Source organism: Mobula hypostoma (assembly GCF_963921235.1).
Source record: "Mobula hypostoma chromosome 10 unlocalized genomic scaffold, sMobHyp1.1 SUPER_10_unloc_3, whole genome shotgun sequence".
Classification (NCBI taxonomy): Eukaryota; Metazoa; Chordata; class Chondrichthyes; order Myliobatiformes; family Myliobatidae; genus Mobula; species Mobula hypostoma.
In genome coordinates this window covers 96,169-118,543 of record NW_026948138.1, presented here as the reverse complement: position 1 = coordinate 118,543, position 22,375 = coordinate 96,169, and the positions used below count along the sequence as shown (strand labels likewise).

General features: G+C 42.1%; 1 pseudogene; it reads left to right on the top strand.

Annotated features, from left to right (window-relative positions):
• The first annotated feature begins 1,724 nt into the window (after nt 1–1,724).
• LOC134341253 (interferon-inducible GTPase 5-like) lies at nt 1,725–21,794 on the top strand (annotated as a pseudogene).
• The last annotated feature ends 581 nt before the right edge of the window (nt 21,795–22,375 follow it).

Sequence of the window (22,375 nt, the reverse complement as noted above, 5' to 3'; positions counted from 1 at the left end):
TGGCCTGGCCGGCTTAGTCAGGTTGACTCTGCAGAGTCTTTCTCATGTTTGCTGCTGCTACAATAACAGCTACTTGGGAGAGGGGTAGATTCTGTGGTTGGTGTTGTGGTACATGCCTCAAAACATACATAAAATTTGTTTAGAGTGTCGGGGAGGGAGGCGTGACTAGTACAAGGGTAGAGTCAAAATGGTTTTTCCTTGCATACTACACTTGCTGCCAAGCCACATACAATTAGGATCGTTATCGGACAGCTGTTCATCTTTCATGATGCGAGGCGGACTTGTCCCTCTTGATGCCTGAAGTTTCTCTAGGCTGCTCTATGATCCATTCTGTTACTGGAACTGAAGGCAGTGTCCTTGGCTTTTCATAGGAAGTGCTCCTCACCGTTCAGCCAGGGTTTTTTGTTGGTCGTTCTTCAGTCACCAAGGTTGTCTACACACTTACTGATGTCGACAGTGACAGATGAGGTATATTTCTCCAGGTCTGTGTCCTCCCTCTTTCTGGCAGATTCTTTGAACATTTGTCAGTTCATCCGTTCAAAACAGTCCTGAGGGATGGCGATTTCCTCATTAGCCACACAGTGATGGTCCTCTTGACTGGTTTCTCCGTGTTCAGCAGTGGGCAGAATGCTGAGATTAACATTATGGAGATGAGCTCAGAGAGGCCAGGATGAGGGAGTGGGATGACTTTGTGAGTACCATGTCGGTTTATATAAATAAATGAGTGAATCTGTTCCCCCCACAACCCCCGTGGCAATGGTGACATGTTGGTGGAATTTGGGTAAAGTGTAATCCGACCAGTTCGGATACTCCCCACTGTGCATCCATAGAAGTTTGTCTCTCAGATTATTTTATGTTTATGGAAGTCTCTCACGTGCTATTTAACTCCCCATGCTGCCTATCCAAATGAACTGGGGTCAATTTCGAGTGACCCATTCGCCCACCAAACCGCATGTCTTTGATATAGGAGAGGAAACTGGAATACACCAAAAATACCAACACGGTGACGAGAAAACAAGCACATTCCACGCACAGACATCACCGAAGGTCAGGAGGACAGGACAGCTGCACCTCCCGCTCTGCCATTGTGTCACTCCGCGTCATCTCGCTGCCTGCAGGCAAAGATTGGTTTGCTTTCATTGCGAATGGGATGGAATATTGTGCAGTCATGAGCAAACAGCCAACTTCTGACTTAATTCTGACTTTGGAGGAAGGAAGGTCATTCATGATCATTTGAAACTGGTTTTACCTGCCACTAGGACCTGATGAAATCCTACGTCAATATCATGGTGCTGGATTGATTTAACTGTAAATCTCTTACGGAGGCTTCGATCCTGACACAGAGGGCAGTTTGAATATTCTCTCTGTGATCCTGAGGGATTCCCCAGCGGCTGATATGTCCTTCCACATCCTCGTTGGCTACCGTAAATTATCCTCAATGTAGCTGGCTGGCTGAAGAATTGACGAATGTATATTGGAATGATTGGCAGCTGTAAAGGAGTATATTGCAGGGATTTAATTGTGAACAGGGATCGTTCTGTAAGTACTGTACATCATCTGTCTGTGTGCATCATCTCGACTCTTCGCACACTGAACCAACAGAATGAAAAGAATAAAGTCACCCGGCAACAAGTGATCTCATGCATATCTTTATTTCTTATTGGATAATATACATTAATCTGTCCAATCCATGCGAGGTACGCAGTGTAATTGAGAGAGGAAGCATAGAATGTACAAATCGCAACGGGGTGCCGATTAAAGCGGACATTCACTGACGGAGCCTCCTCGATCCAAGATCCAGCGCAGGTAATGACAAGAAATTAATTGTCAAACTGAGTCTATGTATTACCATTACAGAATTTTAACTGTTAGATTGAGACAATTCTGGGCAGTTTACGTATTGTAAACTGGGCCAACGATCGTAAAACCAATATAGCACGAACAATTTGAGAAAACTCCTGAATCGGTATTACTTTTGTCCTATTTTCTGTCTCTTTTAATTTCGTGCAGTGTTACGTAACCGGCCACAATGAATATCAATTGAGTCAGGTTATATAAAAACAACCAAACATTTATAAAAACCCGGATAAACAATAAAAAACAACAAACGAAAACCTTAACTGGAAGTTAACCGCTATGCGGCCATTCAACAAATCGCCTCTCGTACTGGTTCTTAAAGCGATAAATGCGGAAACAGTTCTTAAAGCTGTAAAGTCAAATACAGTTCTTAACATGGTAAATTCGAAAGTCCCAACAGATTTATACATTCAAATGGGAGAGACTTCTCTGGACAAGGATTTCTTCATAGACGCGACTTTCCTGCTGGTTCTGTCCAAAAGGATTCACGATGAAGGAAATAAACAGCTTAAACCAACGGACCTTTCTTCTGGCGAGCAAATCCTGCATCAACTACCTTGCTCTTTTGGCAGGAGTTATCTTCGATGCAGGTCACTACTTCTTCAACGAAGACTCAATAAGGTCGATCCTTTATTAAACTGTGGAACGTTACTGACTTCTCTTAATCCTTCATATCCTGTACTTCGATATAGTCTTCACTCTCCCATACAGCTGAAAAGGTACATTGACAAATCTGGCAGAAATGGGTAAGCTGCCAATCCAGCACTATTGTACCTTAAAATAGAACGTAAAACTCCATTTTAAAAATGAAACTGCATCATAAAGCAAATACGCAACTGAACGGAGACTTTGACTAACGTTCTAGCTGGAAAACTAACTGCGTCACCAGGGGTCTTCCCTTTTATACCTGTGGTGAACACATCATCACGTGACCTCACATCGGCTGGAAAATTACATCAGGTGACCTCCAAAAGACCATTACGTCATTCTCACAAGAAAGTCACAAAATCTCCTTGAGGTATGTAACAGTAGACATTTAACATCGGGGATCTGCAGGATTTCGAGTGAAATTGAAGTTGGGCACGTAACAACAGCAGCAAGCTGCCCTAAATTGATAATCAGAATCAGGTTTAATATCACCGGCGTATGTCGTGAAATTTATTAACGTTGCGGCAGCAGGACAATGCAGTACATGGTAAATGTAAAAAACACTGAATAACAGTAAGAATATATTAACTCGTTAATTTAAAACAAGTAGTGCAAAACACAACAAATTAAAAGTAGTCCGGTACATAAACATAGAAACACAGAAAACATAGAAAATAGGTGCAGGAGTAGGCCATTCGGCCCTTCGAGCCTGCACCGCCATTTATTATGATCATGGCTGATCCTCCAACTCAGAACCCCGCCCCAGCCTTCCCTCCATATCCCCTGACCCCCGTAGCCACAAGGGCCATATCTAACTCCCTCTTAAATATAGCCAATGAACTGGCCTCAACTGTTTCCTGTGGCAGAGAATTCCACAGATTCAGCACTCTCTGTGTGAAGAAGTTTTTCCTAATCTCGGTCCTAAAAGGCTTCCCCTCTATCCTCAAACTGTGGCCCCTCGTTCTGGACTTCCCCAACATCGGGAACAATCTTCCTGCATCTAGCCTGTCCAATCCCTTTAGGATCTTATACTTTTCAATCAGATCCCCCCTCAATCTTCTAAATTCCAACGAGTACAAGCCCAGTTCATCCAGTCTTTCTTCATATGAAAGTCCTGCCATCCCAGGAATCAATCTGGTGAACCTTCTTTGTACTCCCTCGATGGCAAAGATGTCTTTCCTCAGATTAGGGGACCAAAACTGCACACAATACTCCAGGTGTGGTCTCACCAAGGCCTTGTACAACTGCAGTAGTACCTCCCTGCTCCTGTACTCGAATCCTCTTGCTATAAATGCCAGCATACCGTTCACCTTTTTCACCGCCTGCTGTACCTGCATGCCCACTTTCAATGACTGGTGTATAATGACACCCAGGTCTCGTTGCACCTCCCCTTTTCCTAATCGGCCACCATTCAGATAATAATCTGTTTTCCTATTTTTGCCACCAAAGTGGATAACTTCACACTTATCCACATTAAATTGCATCTGCCATGAATTTGCCCACTCACCCAACCTATCCAAGTCACCCTGCATCCTCTTAGCATCCTCCTCACAGCTAACACCGCCACCCAGCTTCGAGTCATCCGCAAACTTGGAGATGCTGCATTTAATTCCCTCATCCAAGTCATTAATATATATTGTAAACAACTGGGGTCCCAGCACTGAGCCTTGTGGTACCCTACTAGTCACCGCCTGCCATTCTGAAAAGGTCCCGTTTATTCCCACTCTTTGCTTCCTGTCTGCTAACCAATTCTCCACCCACACCAATACCTTACCCCCAATACCGTGTGCTTTAAGTTTGCACACTAATCTCCTGTGTGGGACCTTGTCAAAAGCCTTTTGAAAATCCATAAAGAGGTTAGGATGTTTCCAGGAAACGGGAGAGCTGGGTGACGCAAACCTCGATTCAGTCAACCACAACGTGCTGCAATACAAGAGCTTATTGCAAACCGGCTAGAAAACAAGTGAGGGAAACAAGTTCCAGCTTGCATTCAGTTCACTTTCCCAGCCTATCTGACCATTCCCAATACTGCATGAGACTGTATCAGAAGACTTTAATGCAAACTGCAGATAAAGTAACAAAATCTCTGACCCACAGACTTTGAAGGGAGGTGTGGAGGCCGTTTGCGGGTTCCTCTTTCATGTTTCTATCCGGACTGGGAGGTCGTGGAGAGTTAGCACACAGTTCATATTGAGTGTGGCCATGGAAGTTGCTCCAGCCATCTGACATTTCAAGTACGACGTTGTTATTTTATGATATTATTTAAAAGATAGAAACAAAGGATGTTAAGGAGAAATCTCGAAGACATAGCTAAACTGGAAAGTGATAAGTTGTTCGACATAATTCCACATGGTTGGAATTTCAGGAAGCAGTTCCAAAGGCACAGGATATATACGTCCCAAAGGAGAAGAATATTCGAAAGCCAAGATGACACAACCGTGGATAACAACAGAAAATCCAAAGAGAGGGCATATAACGGAGCAAAAATTAGTGGCAATTAAGAGGATGGGGCTTTCAAAAACCAGCAGAAAGCAACTAAAAAAGTCATTAAGTTAAAGATGAAATACGAAAGTAAGCTAGCCAATAAATTAGAGGATACCAAAAGTTTCTCCAGATGCATAAAATATAAAATGGAGTTGAGAGTAGATATCGGACCACTGGGAAATGAGGTAATAATGGGGAACAAAGAAATAGTGGATGAACTGAATAAGTATTTTGCATCAGGCTTTTCTGTGGAAGACACTAGCAGTATGGTAGAAGTTCCAGGTTTCGGGGGTCATGAAGTGTGGGAAGTTACCATTACTAGAGTGAAGGTTCTTGGGAAACTGATGGGTCTGAGGTTAGATAAGTCACCTGTACCAGACGGTGTGCATCCCTGAGTTCTGCAAGAGATGGCTGAAGAGATTGTGGAGAGATTAGTAATGATCTTTCAAGAATCACTAGTTTCTGGAATGGTTCTGGAAGACTCGGAAATTGCAAATGCTACTCCACTCTTCAAGAAGGGAGGGAGGCAGAAGGAGGGAAACTATAGGCCAGTTACTTTGACCTCAGTGGTTGGGAAAATGTTGGAGCTGATTGTTAAGGATCTGGTTTCAGGGCCAATTATATAGATTGCGTCCGGTGCTCCCGATGTGGCCTTCTATATATTGGCGAGACCCGACGCAGACTGGGAGATTGTTTCGCTGTCCTCTAGAGAAAGCAGGATCTCCCAGTTGCCACACATTTTAATTCCACATCCCATTCTCATTCTGACATGTCTATCCACGGCCTCCTCTACTGCAAAGATGAAGCCACACTCAGGTTGGAGGAACAACACATTATATTCCGTCTGAGTAGCCTCCAACCTGATGGCATGAACATTGACTTCTCTAACTTCTGCTAATGCCCCACCTCCCCCTCGTACCCCATCAGTTATTTATTTATATACACACATTCTTTCCCTCTCTCTCCTTTTTCTCACTCTGTCCCTCTGACTATACCCCTTGCCCATCCTCTGGGTTCCCCCCCCCTTGTCTTTCCCCCCGGACCTCCTGTCCCATGATCCTCTCATATCCCCTTCTGCCTATCACCTGTCCAGCTCTTGGCTCCATCCCTCCCCCTCCTGTCTTCTCCTATAATTTTGGATCTCCCCCTCCCCCTCCCCCTCCCCCTCCCCCTCCCCCTCCCACTTTCAAATCTCTTACTCACTCTTCCTTCAGTTACTCCTGACGAAGGGTCTCGGCCTGAAACTTTGACTGTACCTCTTCCTAGAGATGCTGCCTGGCCTGCTGCGTCCACCAGCAACTTGGATGTGTGTTGCTTGAATTTCCAGCATCTGCAGAATTCCTGTTGTTTGAGAATTGGTTAATGTCGTGTACTTGTCAGAAGGCCTTTACAAAGGTGCCACACCCAAGGCTATTTCACAAGCTACGATTCTCGCATGGATAAAGCAGTGACAGATTGGTGGGAGGCAAAGAGTAAAATAAAAGGACCTTTTCTGGCTGGCTGCTATGAATAGTGGTGCTGACACAGGGGTCTGTGTCAGAAGCAATTTCTTTTTTTTAAACATCATATGTCAATGATTTGGATAATGGAATTGATGGTTTTATTGCAAAGTTGCCAACAATATGACGATAGAGAGGCAGGTAGTTTTGAGGAAGTAGAGAGGCTCCAGAAGGACTTAGACAGATTAGGAGAATGGCAAAGAAATGGCAGATGGAAAAGAGTGTTGGGAATTGTGTGGTCATACACTATAGTAAAAAAAAACCGGAAGGGTTGAGTAATTTATAAATGGAAAGAAAATGCCAAAAACTGGGGCAGAACGTGACTTTGGAGTCCTTTTCCAGAATTCCCTAAAGGTTAATTTGCAAGTTGAGTCAGAGGTGGGGAAGTCAAATGCAATGTTAGCATTCATTTCAAGAGGTCTAGAATATAAAAGTAAGGATGTAATGTTGAGATTTTGTAAAGCACCAGTGAGGCCTTAGTTGGAGTATTGTGAGCAGATTTGGGCCCCTTAGAAAGAATGTGCTGAAACTGGAGATGGTTCAAAGGAGGTTCACAAAAATTATTGCAAGATTGAATGGCTTGCCAGACGAAGATCGTTTGATGGCTCTGGGCCTGTATTCACTAGAATTCGGAAGAATGAAGGTGAAACTATTTAAAACCTATTCAATGGTGAAAGGTCTGATAGAGTGGATGTGATGTTTCCTATGGTGGGAGGGTCTATCACCAGAGGACACGACATCAGTGTATAGGGGTGTCCTTTTAGAATGGAGATAAGGAGGAATTTCTTTAGCCAGAGAGTGGTGAATCTGAGGAATTCTTTGCCACAGGCAGCCATGGAGGCAAAGTCTTTATTTATATTTAAGGCAGAGGTTGATAGATTCTTATTTGGTCAGGGCATGAAAGGATACGGGGAGAAGGCAGGAGATTGGAGCTGACAGAAAAATTGGACCAGCCATGAGAAACTCAGTGGGCCAAATATCGTAATGCTATTCCTATTTCTTCTGGTCTTATCACAGAAATGTGTACAGCCAGAAGGCATGAGTTTGTTGTGAAAAACACAATGTTCTGTTGGAGGGAAATGGAAGTGGGGGTGGGGGTCAGTAGGACCACAAAGGATAATTTGGAGCTAAAATACAATTCCCCGGCCTCCCTGGTTCTGGTAAGGCTAGTTCTTGTCTGCATAAGCATTGAAATCACAACAGCACAGAGGTCAGCGTGTCGTTGAGTGTGTGCCATCATGCTCCTGCACCTCCTTCCTGGTGGTAGCAGTGAGAAGAGGGCATGTCCTGGGTGAGGTGAGGGTGTGGGTCTCTAATGATGGATGCCTGCTTCTTGAGGCATCTCTCCTTGAATTCCTGGATGCTGGGGAGGCTAATGCCCATGATGGAGCTGGCTGAGTTTATAACTATTTGCAGCTTATTTCAATCCTGTGCAGTGGCCCCTCCGTACCAGACTGTGATGCATCCAGTTAGAATTCTCTCCACGGTGTAACATTGTCTCACTGTATTCTTACTTTTCAATGCTTTGTGGTTACAACACTGAAAAATCTCATCCCCCTGATTTAGTTTAGTATTTAACTATATTGTTAGTATTTAATTCCTTTCTGTGAAGTCAGAAAAGGTATTTGACAAGTCAGCTTTTTATTTTAATTTAATTGCAATTTAACTGACATCTGCTTTCTGTGAATTGCTGGGAGTTTGAGTGCAAAATGATATTTTTATCAAAGCGAATGCCATGGGCTTTCCATTGAGACCGTAAGGAGGCATTTGGCAGAACAAGGGTTTCTGTCACTTCACTTCAAGGTGGCAACTGATCTATGGATTTATGATGATTTTTGAGAGCCCAACAGACAAATTTGACCATTCCCATTCACCTTCAGTTTGGCTTGTTCTGAGCTTCAAGATAGATTACTTTTCCTTGGAACATTGAGAAGAAAGCATGTCTGCCTGCACAATCTTTCTTCAGGTTGACGAAGGCAAGGTGAGAGAATATGATTTCGTATTTTCTAGTTGCTTGCATGAAACCAAATGTTAAAGGTGATAGGCCTCTCAATCTAGGATATGTCTGGTATAAAAAAAAACACAACTCATTCTGTCTTCTCCTCTAGAAGTGGAAAAATCACACAAGGAAAGACAAAGAGGCTCCCCAAGTATCATTTAAAACCCTGTAGTCACTGGATTGTTATACAGACCAGCCAACGAGAGGCAACGATCAGGAATGGCAGGATCAAGCTCCAGGTAGGTTGGAAATTATGCACATTGTTTCTTCCCAGCTCTCCTGCGGGTAGGAACTGGTTGAGCTTCATTGTGAATGAAATTGAATTTTGTCCTTCAGCAAGCATTATACTTTTGACCCTGTAATGAAAGGATGGCGTTTTTGATGCACTTAAACTAGTTGAGCTTGGCACTGAGTTAGTGAATGTTGTATTGATATCATTCAGCTGAGTTGATTTATCTGTAACAACCTGCATCTCAGGTTCAGTCCTTTGCTCTGGTTCTGTCTACAGAAATTGAACATTCTATTTGTGGTCGAATAGGTTTACTGAGCTGCTGCGGTTTTCTCATATTTCTCAACAACACGCAAGTTGCAATGTTAGTTGACCAACGTAAACTGTTGATGTGTAGGTTGGTTGAAGGTGAATTAAAGGGTGTCTCAGTTGATAGACAGGCGTACAATGAATAATAGGTTGCTGGGAATTAAGTGGAATGAAGGCATTGCTCTGCGGGCCAGTCTACTCAGTGGGATGGATAACTTACTGTGTCATAGGGAAGAGAAGAACAAGTGAAGATGCAAAAGGACACACCAGCATTTTGTGTGTGTTGCTTGTATTTCCAGAATCTGCAGATTTCTTCGTGTTTGCGTTTTTAAAAACACAACCATCATTGTTTAGACGACAAGACATAGGTGCAGAATTCGGTAATTTGGCCCATCAAGTCTGTTTTGCCATTTCATCATAGCGGTATTATATTTCTCAACCCCATTCTCCTGTTTTCTCCCCATAATCTTTGATGTCCTTACTAATGAGGAACCCTTCAACCTCCATTTTAAATATACCCAACGACATGCCTCCACAGACATCTGTAGCAATGAATTCCACAGATTCAATACCCCGTGGTGAAAGAAATTCATCTCCATTCTAAAGGGACATCCTTCCTTTCAGGGGCTGTCACCTCTGGAACTAGACACTCCTGCTGTTGGAAACATCTCTTCATCTCCACTGTAATTAGGCCTTTCAGTATTTTTTATGTTTCAATGAGATTGCCCCCTCCCCATCATTATTGTTCTAAACTCCCATGAATACAGGCTTGGAGCTATCAACTACTACTCATATGTTAACTCTTTCCACCCCTGTGACATTCTTCTGAATATTCTCTAGTCCCCCTACAATACTAGCATATCCTCTCATAGATATGGGGCCCCTAAGTGCTCACAATACACAAAGTATGGCCTGACTAATGTTGTATGAAGTCTCAATATCACATCCTTCCTGTGACATTCTAGTCCTCTCAAAATGAATGCTAACATTGCATTTTCCTTCCTGGCCATCATCTCAACCTGCAAGTTAAACTTTCGGGAATCTTACACAAGGACACCCAAGTCCCTTTGTACTTCTGATTTATGAAATTGTCCTACATTTAGAAAATAATCTATATATTTATTCCTTCTACCAAACTGCCTGGCCATACACCTCACTACACTGTATTGGTTCTGCAACTTCTTTTCCTATTTCCTGATTTGTCCAAGTCCTTCTGCAGAATCCCTGCTTCCTCACCACCAACATCAATGGAACACCACTAGTCACTGGCAGCCAATCAGCAAAGGAATAAAGAGCCTTTGTTTCAGGCCGAGACCCTTCATCAGGACTAGTGAAGTGTCTCTGCCTGAAAGATCAGCTCTTATTGCTATCCATAGATATGTACTGCCTGACCTGAGTTCCACCAGCATTTTATGTGTGTTAATGTTATTCCCACTTTTTGCTTTCTGCCAGTCATCTAATCATCTATTCATGCTTGTATTCTTTTGGAATCTTATCTTGTTTCCAGTCTTCTGTATGGCACCTAGTCAAAGGCCTTCTGAAAATTCAAGTAAGCAACGTTTACTGTTTCTCCTTTGTCTATCCTGCCTGCTATTTTCTCAAATAATTCCAACAGATTTGTCAGACAAGATTTCCCTTCAAGGGACTATGTTGACCATTGCAGTGAAGCTAACTGGTCCATATTTCCTATCTTTTGCCTCCCTCTATTCTGAAATCATTCCAGACACCATTGATTCTTGAAGGATCATTACTACTGCTCCACAGTCTCTCTAGGTAGCCCCCTCTCGAATTCCTGGTATGCTGCTGGAGACTCCTACAGGGAAGGCTGTCACAGAACATTCATTCAGTTTATCTGCCATTTCTTTGTCCCCTGTTACTACCTTTCCAGAGTCAGCTTTCAGTGGACCTGTGCTCAGTCTTGCCTCTCATTTACTATTTACAGCGACTATACAAAGTATTCACTCCCCTTGTAATTATTCGTGTTTTATTGTTTTACAACAATGAATCACAGTGGATTTAATTTGGCTTTTTTTACACTGATCAACTGAAAAAGACACTTTCGTGTCAATGTGAAATCAGATCCCTACAAAGTGATCTAAATTAATTACAAATATAAAACACAAATACTTGATTGTATAAGTATTCACCCACTTCAAGTCCCCATTCTTCTATACAAAACTGCTCAAACTTTGTCAGATTGCATGGGAATCATGACTGAACAGCCTTTTTCAAGTTTAGCCACAAATCCTCAATTGGATTGAGGTCTGGACTCTGACTTGACCACTCCAGGACATTAACTTTGTTGTACTTTAGCAATTCCTGTGTAGCTTTGGCTTTATGCTTGGGGTCATTGTCTTGCTGGAAACCAAATCTCCCAAGTCATGGTTTCTAGCCGACTGCATCAGGTTTTCCTCCAGGAGTTCCTGGTATTTTGCTGCATTCATTTTACCCTCAACCGTCACAAGCCTTCCAGGGCCTGCTGCAGTGAAGCATCCCCACAGTATGATGCAGCCAGCACCATTCTTCACGTTAAGGATGATGAGTTTTTGATGACGTGTGGTGTTTGGCTTATGCCAAACATATTGTTTAGTCTGATGGCCTAAAAGCTCAATTGTGGTTTCATCAGACCATAGAACCTTCTTCCAGCTGACTTAAGAGTCTCCCACATGCCCTCTGGCAAACACTAGCTGAGATCTCATGGGAGTTTTTTCAACAATGGCCTTTTCTTTGCCACTTCCCATAAAGCTGCGACCGGTGAGGCACCTGGGCAACAGTTGTTGAATGAACAGCGTCTCCCACCTCAGCCACTGAATCTTGTAATTCCTCCAGAATCACCACAGGTCTCTTGGTGGCCTCACTCACTACTCTCCTTCTTGCACAGTCCCTCATGTTTTAAGGATGGCCTGCTCTAGGCAGATTTACAGCTGTGCCATATTCTTTCCATTTCTTGATAATTGACAACTGGACTCCAAGTGATATACAGTGACTTGGAAATGTTCTTGTATCCATCTCCTGACTTGTGCTTTTTGTGGAGTTTGCTTGGAGTGTTCTTTTATCTTCATGGTTTAGTTTTTGCCGGCAGTTGGACCTTCCAGATACAAACTGTATTTTTACTACAATCAATTGAAACACCTTGATTGCACACATGTGATCTCCAGTTAACTAATTCTGTGACTTCTAAATTAGTGATGATTTGATGTGTCATATTAAAGGGGTGTGATTACTTAAGCAATCAATTATTTTGTGGTTTATATTTAGATCACTTTGTAGAAATGTTTTTTTTTTAACTTGGAAGAGTGTTTTTTCTGTTGATCAGTGTCAAAAAATCCAAATTAATCTACTGTGATTGAAAGTTGTAAAACAATAAAACCTCCGGTGGTGTGGGGTGGTGGGGTGAATACTTTTTACAGGGAAGTATATATGTAAAAAGAAAGCGGCATTTGGTTTCCTCTCATATTATTTGCTAGCTTACCTTCATATTTATCGTTTCTCTTGTGACTTCTTTTTTCTTCCCCGGTTGCTTTTTGCTTGTTTTTAAAAAAACATCCCAATCCTCTAACTTCTCAGTATTATTTGCTATATTGTATGTCCTTTCTTTTGCTTTATTGCTGTCTTGACTTCCCTTGTTCCTATGGTTGCTTCATCCTCCCTTGACAATGTTTCTTCTTTGGGATGAACCCATCCTCTGTCTTCAGAATTGGCTGCCAGTGACTAGTGGTGTTCTGCAGGGGTCTGTGTTGGGACTGCTTCTTTTTACATTGTATATCGATGACTTCTTTGATGGAATTTATGGCTTTGTGTCCAAGCTTGCAGACAACACGAGGATGGGTGGAGAGGCAGGTAGTCTTGAGGACGCAGGGAGGCTACAAAAGGACTTAGGCAGATTAAGAGAATGGACAAAGAAGTAGCAAATGGAATACACTGTTGAGAAATGTATGAAAGTATAGACTATTTTCTAAAAGGGGAGAAAATTCAAAAATTTGAAGTATAAAGGGACTCTGGAATCCTCGTGCAGGATTCCCTAAGGGTTCATTTGAAGGTTGAGTTGGTGTTGAGAAAGGAAAATGCAATGTTAGCATTCATTTTGATCAGACTGGAATATAAAAGCAAGGATGTAATGCTGAGGCTTTATAAGGCACTGGTGAAGCCTCTCGGAGTATTGTTAGCAATTTTAGGCCCCTTGTTTAAGAAAGGATGTGTTGACATTGGTGAGGGTTCATAGGAGCTACATCAGAATGATTCCAGGAAGGAAAGGATTTCCGTCTGAGGAGCGATTGATTGCTGTGGGCCTTCACTTGCTGGAATTTAGTAGAACGAGGGGGATTTCACTGAAAACTATTGAATTTTGAAAGGACTAAATACCTTGCATGTGGAGAGGCTGTTTCCTATGATGGGAGAGTCTAGGATCACAGAGCACACCCTCAAAATAGAGGGCTGTCGTTTAGAACCAGTTTCTTTAACCAGAAGGTGGTGAATTCTGTGGACTGACACCTAGGGTTTCTTTTACCTTAGGGCCCCTTAATCAAATCTGATTACACAACACCTAATCCAGAATCTCAACCAGAAGCTGTTTGAAAAAGATGGCTTCTACATTCTGCAACTTCCTTTTCTTGGAATCCAATACTAAACTGATTTTCCAATAAACCTATTGTAATCTCCCATGGCGAACATAACATTACACTCTTTACATGCCTTTTCTGTCTTCCGTTGTAATTTGTACCCCTCATCCTTGCTACCATTTGGAGGCCTTTATAAAGCACCCATCAGAGTCTTTTTTAACCCTTGTAGACTGCATCTTCTAATTGTATACCTTTTTTGGTGACTATTTATTTACTTTTCTTTAACCAAGAAAGCCATCCCAACCTCTCTGTCTAGCTGCCTGTCCTTTTGATACGATGTGTAACCTTGGATGTTAAACTGCCAACTGTGATCTTCCTTCAACCATGACCCAGTGATGCCCACATCATCATACCTGGCAATCTGTATCTGTGCTATGAGATCATCTACTTTATTATATATACAACATGCATTGAAATGTAACAGTTTCAGTTCTGTATCCACCACTCTTTTCAATTTTGTCTCCATAATTTTTTTTATCTTCTTGTGCATTATTCTGGAGACTTCTGTAACCTCTCCTGGACTCCTCTTCCTTTTGTTTTATCCATGCTTTTCCAACCTTTCAGACCCACCTCCTACAATTTAGTTTAAAGGCCTAACCACAGCTCTAGTTATGTGATTTGCCAGGATTCTGGTCCCAGCATAGTTCAGGTGGAGCCTGTCCCATCAGAACAGCTCCCTTTCTCCAAAACTGGTGCTAATATTCCACAAATTCAAACCCATTTCTCCCGTAATAAACTTTGACAACACATTTATCTTTCTGATCTTATTAACCCTGTGCAAATTGCACGTTGTTCAGGTAGCAATCCAGAGATTATTACCTGTTTGTTTCTGCATTTTAATTCAGCCCCTGGCTTCTTAAATTTCCTCAGCGGAAACTCTTCCCTTGTTCTTCCAAGATCACTTGTACTGACATGAATCACAAAAAACTGGACATTTTCCCTTCCCATGCATGATTTCCCTGCAATTCAGATGGGATGTCCCAGACCCAGGCACCAGACAGCTAACACAACCTGTGGGACTCTCAATCCTTGTGACAGAGAATTGTACCATACAATCACCAATTACAACTACGTTTCTCTTCTCTCCCCTTTCTTGAACAGCTTCATGAACTATAGTGGAATTGCTTGGTTGCTCATCTTCCCTACAGCCCTCCGTCTCATGCTCACAGGGAACATCAATCTGAAACAAGAGAGAATCTGCAGCTGATGGAGATCAAAGTAAGACAGACAAAATGCTTGAGGACCTCAGCGGGCCAGGCAGCACCTTTTCAAAGGAGTAAACAGTCGACATTTTGGACCGAGAAGCGAAGGGTCTTGGCCCGAAACGTTAACTGTTTACTCTTTTCCATACGTGCTGACTGGCCTGCTGAGTTCCTCCAGAATTTTGTGTGTACTACATTAATTTCAGGCCTGCAAGGCAAGTTCAGGGTCTAAGACTCCTCCAACACTCTCTCTTGGAACACCCGCTCCCCAAATGTCTCACTCGCAGTCACACCCCCTTCCAGGTAACTCTTGCCCTCCCTGATGCATCGCAGTGCATGTTTGAAGCTCAGATTCCAGCTCCTCAAATTTGAGCCCGAGTTTCCTGAATAACTCGATGTGGTCACTAGAAACCAATCCCACATCGTACGCTAAAAAAAATCACCTGATCCTGCATCCCTACATTATTTAATTTGTTGTAATTTGTTATCCTTTTACTTAAGTATGTTATCGACAGTTCTGTGCAAGAGTCTTAGGCACATGTATAGCTAGGGTGCCTAAGACTTTTGCACTATACTGTATTTGTCATTGTGGAGGGGGGTGCGGTGCAAATGTTGTTGCTGTGTTTCGTGTGGGCTGGGGAGAGGGGTTTAGGGGCTGAAGTTTTTGTTGCATTTTGTGCGGGAGAGGGGGCTTGGATGGTGGATTGACAGTGGTGTTGCTGTTCTTTCTTTTGTGCAGGGGTGGGTGAATTTGTTGTTTCTCTTTGAACTGAATCTATGGTTTTCTTTGTTTCTGGGTTATCTGGAGAAGAAGAATCTCAGTTGTATGTTGCATACATACTTTGCTAATAAATGAACCTTTGAGTTTGTAACAATCTGGTGGGAGCAAAGGATGTTGGGAATGGTGAGGCTGCAGAGCTGTGAGAGGAGTGTGCGGCAGTTGGCTGAGAAGGGGCTTGGGGGGGCAGTGCATACATATGTACATAAGACCTTTGCACAATAACCTGCCTGCTCTTATCTGCTACAATCTTGTGTTTCCTTATCAAAGTCTCTTAAGCCAAAGTCTCAGATGTTAGACTACTCTGCAGACCCACTCCCACAATGGCCAATTCAAAATGGCTTCTGAAACCTTGGTCTCCACTTCTTCTCACCAAATCCTCTTGAGCCAAAGCCTCAGTTCAGTACTCTAACTTGGCCATTCTGCCTGAACCTCACCACAAGAAGATTTGGACATTATTGTGGTTTCACCCCCTGAACAATCTCACTATTGCTATTCCAAACTCCAGTTTATATGGACTACATCACTAACTACTGGCATGCATTTTTCTTAGTGCCTACTGCAAGAGTGTGGCTCTTTTTTGCCACACTCAGTGAAGTTTTAGCCTGGGATCAAAGACAGTCTTCATTATGTATGGGAAGAAGTTCTCATGTCCACAATTGAGCTAAGTTGAAAGAGGTGTGCCTGTGAATAAGTGCTTCTTGAGATCCCATGATGGCAAGACCCATTGCTGTTGATGTTTTGGTGCAGACAGATTTGGTGATCATTACCCATACTGAATTTGACATCTGAGCAATGATACATCTTGTTGTGTCAATACCTACATTGAAAGAGTTTTGGTCTTCTGTACTATAATGCAATTTAATGTGGATAAATGTGAAGTTATCCACTTTGGTGGCAAAAATAGGAAAACAGATTATTATCTGAATGGTGGCCGATTAGGAAAAGGGGAGGTGCAACGAGACCTGGGTGTCATTATACACCAGTCATTGAAAGTGGGCATGCAGGTACAGCAGGCGGTGAAAAAGGCGAATGGTATGCTGGCATTTATAGCGAGAGGATTCGAGTACAGGAGCAGGGAGGTACTACTGCAGTTGTACAAGGCCTTGGTGAGACCACACCTGGAGTATTGTGTGCAGTTTTGGTCCCCTAATCTGAGGAAAGACATCCTTGCCATAGAGGGAGTACAAAGGAGGTTCACCAGATTGATTCCTGGGATGGCAGGACTTTCATATGATGAAAGACTGGATGAACTAGGCTTGTACTCATTGGAATTTAGAAGATTGACGGGGGATCTGATTGAAACGTATAAGACCCTAAAGGGATTGGACAGGCTAGACGCAGGAAGATTGTTCCCGATGTTGGGGAAGTCCAGAACGAGGGGCCACAGTCTGAGGATAGAGGGGATGCCTTTTAGGACCGAGACTAGGAAAAACTTCTTCACACAGAGAGTGGTGAATCTGTGGAATTCTCTGCCACAGGAGATAGTTGAGGCCAGTTCATTGGCTATATTTAAGAGGGAGTTAGATATGGCCCTTGTGGCTAGGGGGATCAGGGGGTATGGAGGGAAGGCTGGTGCAGGGTTCTGAGTTGGATGATCAGCCATGATCATAATAAATGGCGATGCAGGCTCGAAGGGCCGAATGGCCTACTCCTGCACCTATTTTCTATGTTTCTATGTTTCTATATTCTGGAGGTTGCTTGGTCCTATCGCAATTTGACTTGGTTATCAAACAGCATGCTTGTGAATAATTTAGCCACATCTTTAGCACTCACAATTTTTGAGGATCGGCATGTTCTTGGAAACTGTTCCTCTCTTTTTTTCCCCTCCAATCATTTGACTATGCAACGTCATTCAGAACTGCATGTGCTGAAACTAGATTATTGACTATAGTAGGTCTTATCAATGACTGAAGCATTCCAGGTCAAATATGAGCCACTCCCATTCCCATTGATGCACCACACTGCAGACAGAACGCATCATCTGCATAGGAACCTCTGATAACCACTCCTCTTCTGCGCACTATCAACCGATTACTAGTGCCCCTTACAGGGCTTCATGTGCTCCAAATATCCCATCACCAACTTCACCGACAATATCATTTCAGAGAGGCAAAAGCTAAGATAACTTTGTTGGGTTGACAGGAGATGACATGGTGAAGTAGCATCGGTGAATAGAAATAAAATGGTAGAAGAATGTGAAGATGCTGCTCTGTGGACAAACAGGTTGACATCTATGTGTTCCATTAGTTAAATCAATGGTAGTTAAGCAAAGTCACAGCATATTAACTGGTCAGAGGGTCATAAGAGTGTGGAATGAGCTGCCAGCTGGTGCTTGCGAGCTCGATTTTAAAGTTTAAGAGAAGTTTGTATAAGTGCAACAATAACAGCAGTATGGAGGGCTATGGTGCCAGTGCAGGTCGATGCCTGTTACTGTGCTGTACTTTCCAATGACTCTACCTGTGCTTATGCACATTATAATAACGGATATAGATAGCTGCAGCTGTTGGGTAGCAAAGTGTAACAGGAAAGAGCACTTGGCCCATTGAAGGGAAGGACTGACATGAGGACGTTCTGTGAGTGCCATGATATGAAATGTTTCAGTTGAGAACTTTAATGCAACATATTTTCTTTCAGTCAACAGGTGGCAGAGACTGAGACCCCCTCATTCTTCACACAGGAAGAACTGAGCAAACTGACGTCTGATTTCGAAACAGGTGGGGTGGAAAAAGTTAAACCACTGATAGAGGAGAAGGTAACTGATCTGGACAAAACTGAACTTAACATCGCAGTGACGGGAGAGTCAGGTGCAGGAAAATCCTCCTTCATCAATGCCATGAGAGGACTTCAGAACACTGATCCGGGAGCAGCTGAAGTTGGGATCACAGTAACAACAATGGAGCCAACCGGGTACTCACATCCAACTCTGCCCAATGTTCGCTATTGGGACCTGCCAGGGGTCGGAACTACACTATTTCCACCAGCTAAATATCTCACAAAAATGAAATTCAAAAGATTTGATTTCTTTATTATAATCTCCTCTCTTCGAGTCAAAGAAAATGATGTAAAACTTGCCAAATATATTAAACGGCTGGGGAAAAAGTTCTATTTTGTCCTTTCAAGGATTGATGCCAATCTTGATTCCATGAAGAAAGTGAAGAAGGTGATTAACGAAGAAGAGGAGCTGGAAAAGATTCGGATTGACTGTGTCAGGAGGTTGGCAGAGGCAGGGTTTCCGGATCCAGCTGTGTTCCTGATATCCAGTTTCCAGCCGAATTGTTTTGATTTCATTCGCTTAAATGAAAGACTTGAAGGTGAACTAAATATGTGCAGGAAAGGATCTTTATCCTGCCGCTTCCAAATCTAAGTGTGGAGATAGTTCAGAGGAAATATGAGATTCTGAAAAAATATATCTGGATGTTTGCAACACTCTCTGGGGGATTGGGAGCGGTCCCAGTTCCCGGTGTCTCTCTCGCTTGTGATATCAGTATATTGATTGGAGCCATTGTCCACTTTCGGAAATGCCTGGGTCTGGATGATGCTTCTCTTCAAAGACTGGCCAACAGAGTAGGAAAACCTGTGGTGACTTTAAAAGCTCTACTGTTGAGGAAATAATCGCAGGTCCAATTATGAGGTTAGGTTGGGGTGCTGTTGATACTGTTTCAGCCCTGGAATTTGCTCTTGACTTTGTCCCTGTCATTGGCACCGTTTTTGGAGCAGGCTCATCATTTCTCATGACGTACAAGATACTGAGTGCTGCACTGAAGGATCTTACAGAGAATGCAGAGAGAGTGGTGAAAGTTGCCTTTGAAACTGATTAACTGAGCTGTACAAACATCTACCCAGTGAGTTTATATCATATCGTGGTTAATAATTTGATTTTATCTAAAACCAAATCCTGCTGAAATTCTACTTGATGATGTTTACTTTTACTGCATTAGTTCCTGGAAATATTTCTTATTCATTACTGAAGGGGCTTCAGAGGGAGTTTCCGATCTGCGGCAACTGGAAAACTGGTGCAAGATTAACAGAGTATTACTCTATGAATTAAAGTTTTAAAGTTAAGCTATATGTGCCTTCAGAAGTGTACATGAGGAATGTACCCGATAAACATTGGCCTACAGAAGGCGCAGCTGGGTGGGCTGCTAGGCAATAATCACTAGCACCTTGTATTATTCAGCCAATTACTTGTTTCAAAATATAACTGCATAGGCGAAATGATAGCAGATACTTGGGTGTAGCATATAAATGTCTGTATTAATTGAGATGATCTTTCAACCAATAATTCGCAACAAGGGCCTCCCCAACCATCTGATGTTAACTATTGGGAAGATTTTCACTGCTTGTGTTCAGTGCTTCTGAACCGGTTCAGTTTCCTTTACCTTAAAGAGAACCTCCGAATAATTTGAAAAAAAAACATTGTTAGAGAATTTGGCACTAAGCTCATGGCGAGATCCAGGATCAATGAAGCCTTGCAGATTTAGATTTGATTTAAAATAGTCAAACAATTATCCCTTCTCCCTTCTGCAGGTTCTGAGAATTTTGCATGAACACTTACCCATACAGCACAGTGTCAGAATTATTCTAAGTAGTTTGTTAATACTTGTTAATAAATCATAATGGAAAAACTAAGGAATAATGCAAAATACTGCAAGGTAACAGAATAAATTATGTTATTGAAATAAACATAAAACTTTACTTTGTTATCATAACCGTAAATTAAGCTCACATAGTATTCATTTCAACTCTGATTGAGCTTAACTCATTGTTTATGATCACTTGGGGGAAATTGCTCTGGATGATACCAGTGCTGTGTCACATCCAATATCCCAAACTATTCCAAAAATGAAATTCACTCTTGTGACGTCATTGAAAACGCATCGTTTGTGATTGTGCACATTACATTCAGTCTTTTCCACTGCAAGTCCACTATTAGTGAATTACATTATATCCCATCATCAATATCAAGCTGGATTTTGTTTTGTCAGACTGAGAAGATCCTGCCCTAGTAAATGCTAACTTGTTTTAACTGTTCTGTGGCATTCCTTGCACAGAAACTCCATGATAAACAGATTAATAAATTGTCTTGCTTCTATCTGAACTATTGGTTTCATGGATTCCCTCACCCACCTAGTGAAAAATAAGAGAAAATGCCATTGGTTGCTCAAAAACTGAAAAGGAAATCAAGTGCTGAAAATACTCACCAAATCAGGCAGCAACTATAGTGAGAGAAGAAAATTTCATGATCCAAATCAATTCTCTTCATTTGAAACTGGATCAAAAGTTTCTTCAAACATTCCAATGATTCCTCCTTGTATAGCAGGTGGACACAGATATCAACATCAGTGCAGAGTATGAAATAATGTCATTTTTGTTTGACTATAATCACCATAACATCACTAAATATTGTTGAATCAATGTAAGAATACAGAGTAAAACATTGAAATGAATGAAGTAAACTCAATTACTTTAAATCTTGGCAATTAATTCAATGCTCTGCTGAGATTCTTTAATTTGTGTGGGAAAATAGGTCAATATAATTGAAGCAAACAGTGGACATTATGACATCAATATTACGGAACAAACATCGAGCACTCCCATGCTTTCTTCACCAGTCTCCAATGGTGACGTCGTGGCACCTGCTTTACATCATCATTGTCATCATCAAAGGGTCTGTGATCAGGAATGGTGATATCAAAAACACAACAGATCCTGCAGATGTTGGAAATTCAGATTCACCCACACAAAATGCTGCAGAATCTCAGCAGGTCAGACACCATCTATGGAAAGGAGTAAAAAGTTGACAGATCCTGATGAAGGGCCTCAGACCAAAACATCAACTGTTTATCCCTCTTCAGAGATACTGCCTGAACTATTGAGTTCCTCCAGCATTGTGTGGGTTACAGTATGCTATAGCACTACAGTACCATCAAAGGAGAGAAAATGATCTGAAAGAAGCCACCTTCAGAAACCTTGTTGTATTGGGAGTAACTTGTGGCAGCATCTTACACAGCCCACTGGAACTATTCTGCTTATTTACAGATTTGAACGCTGGATTGATTAGTGTTGTGATGTACTTTCTTTTTAAATAATTTACTCATTAATTCCAGATTTGTGTATTGTTGGTCCATAACTATGCCATAAGACAAATTTACATGATTAAAGTATATACAAATGTAACCTATTGGTGCCTAAAGTTTTTTAAAATCTCTTTTGCAGTGTAGTTTCATCATACCAAGTCAGATATCAGGTCAGATGCATTGTGTTTCAGATTGCTGCCAGATTGTAGTATTCTGTGTAGTTAAATAAATTCTTTGTGTACTTTGAATAAATTCTGCCCCAGCTTATGCATGTGATAGCAATAAAGATTAAAATCAGAACCCTGCAGAGCAGTCTGAAGATAGTGTAAGGATGATGTCATTCATTACATTGAACAGTATTACTGATGGGGAAAACAAATTATTTAAAAAGGGAGTAATTGGTCCCTTTTTATAACAACCCAGAAATGTGTGAGGTTTGAAAACCTAAAGCGCAACCTCTTCTGCTGAGTTGACTGATGCAGTGGTTGTGAGCTGCTGTACCGCCACTCTGGCTCTTCCATAGTTTTGGGAGGAACCTGGTATCCCACCCATGATCAGCATTGAGCAGTTCCCATAACTTCTACCGTGTCTATAATTCAGCTTTGTACAGCACCCTGACCTGAGCACTTCCGTGTCAGAGAAGATGCAAATGTACTTTGTTACGTAACCGG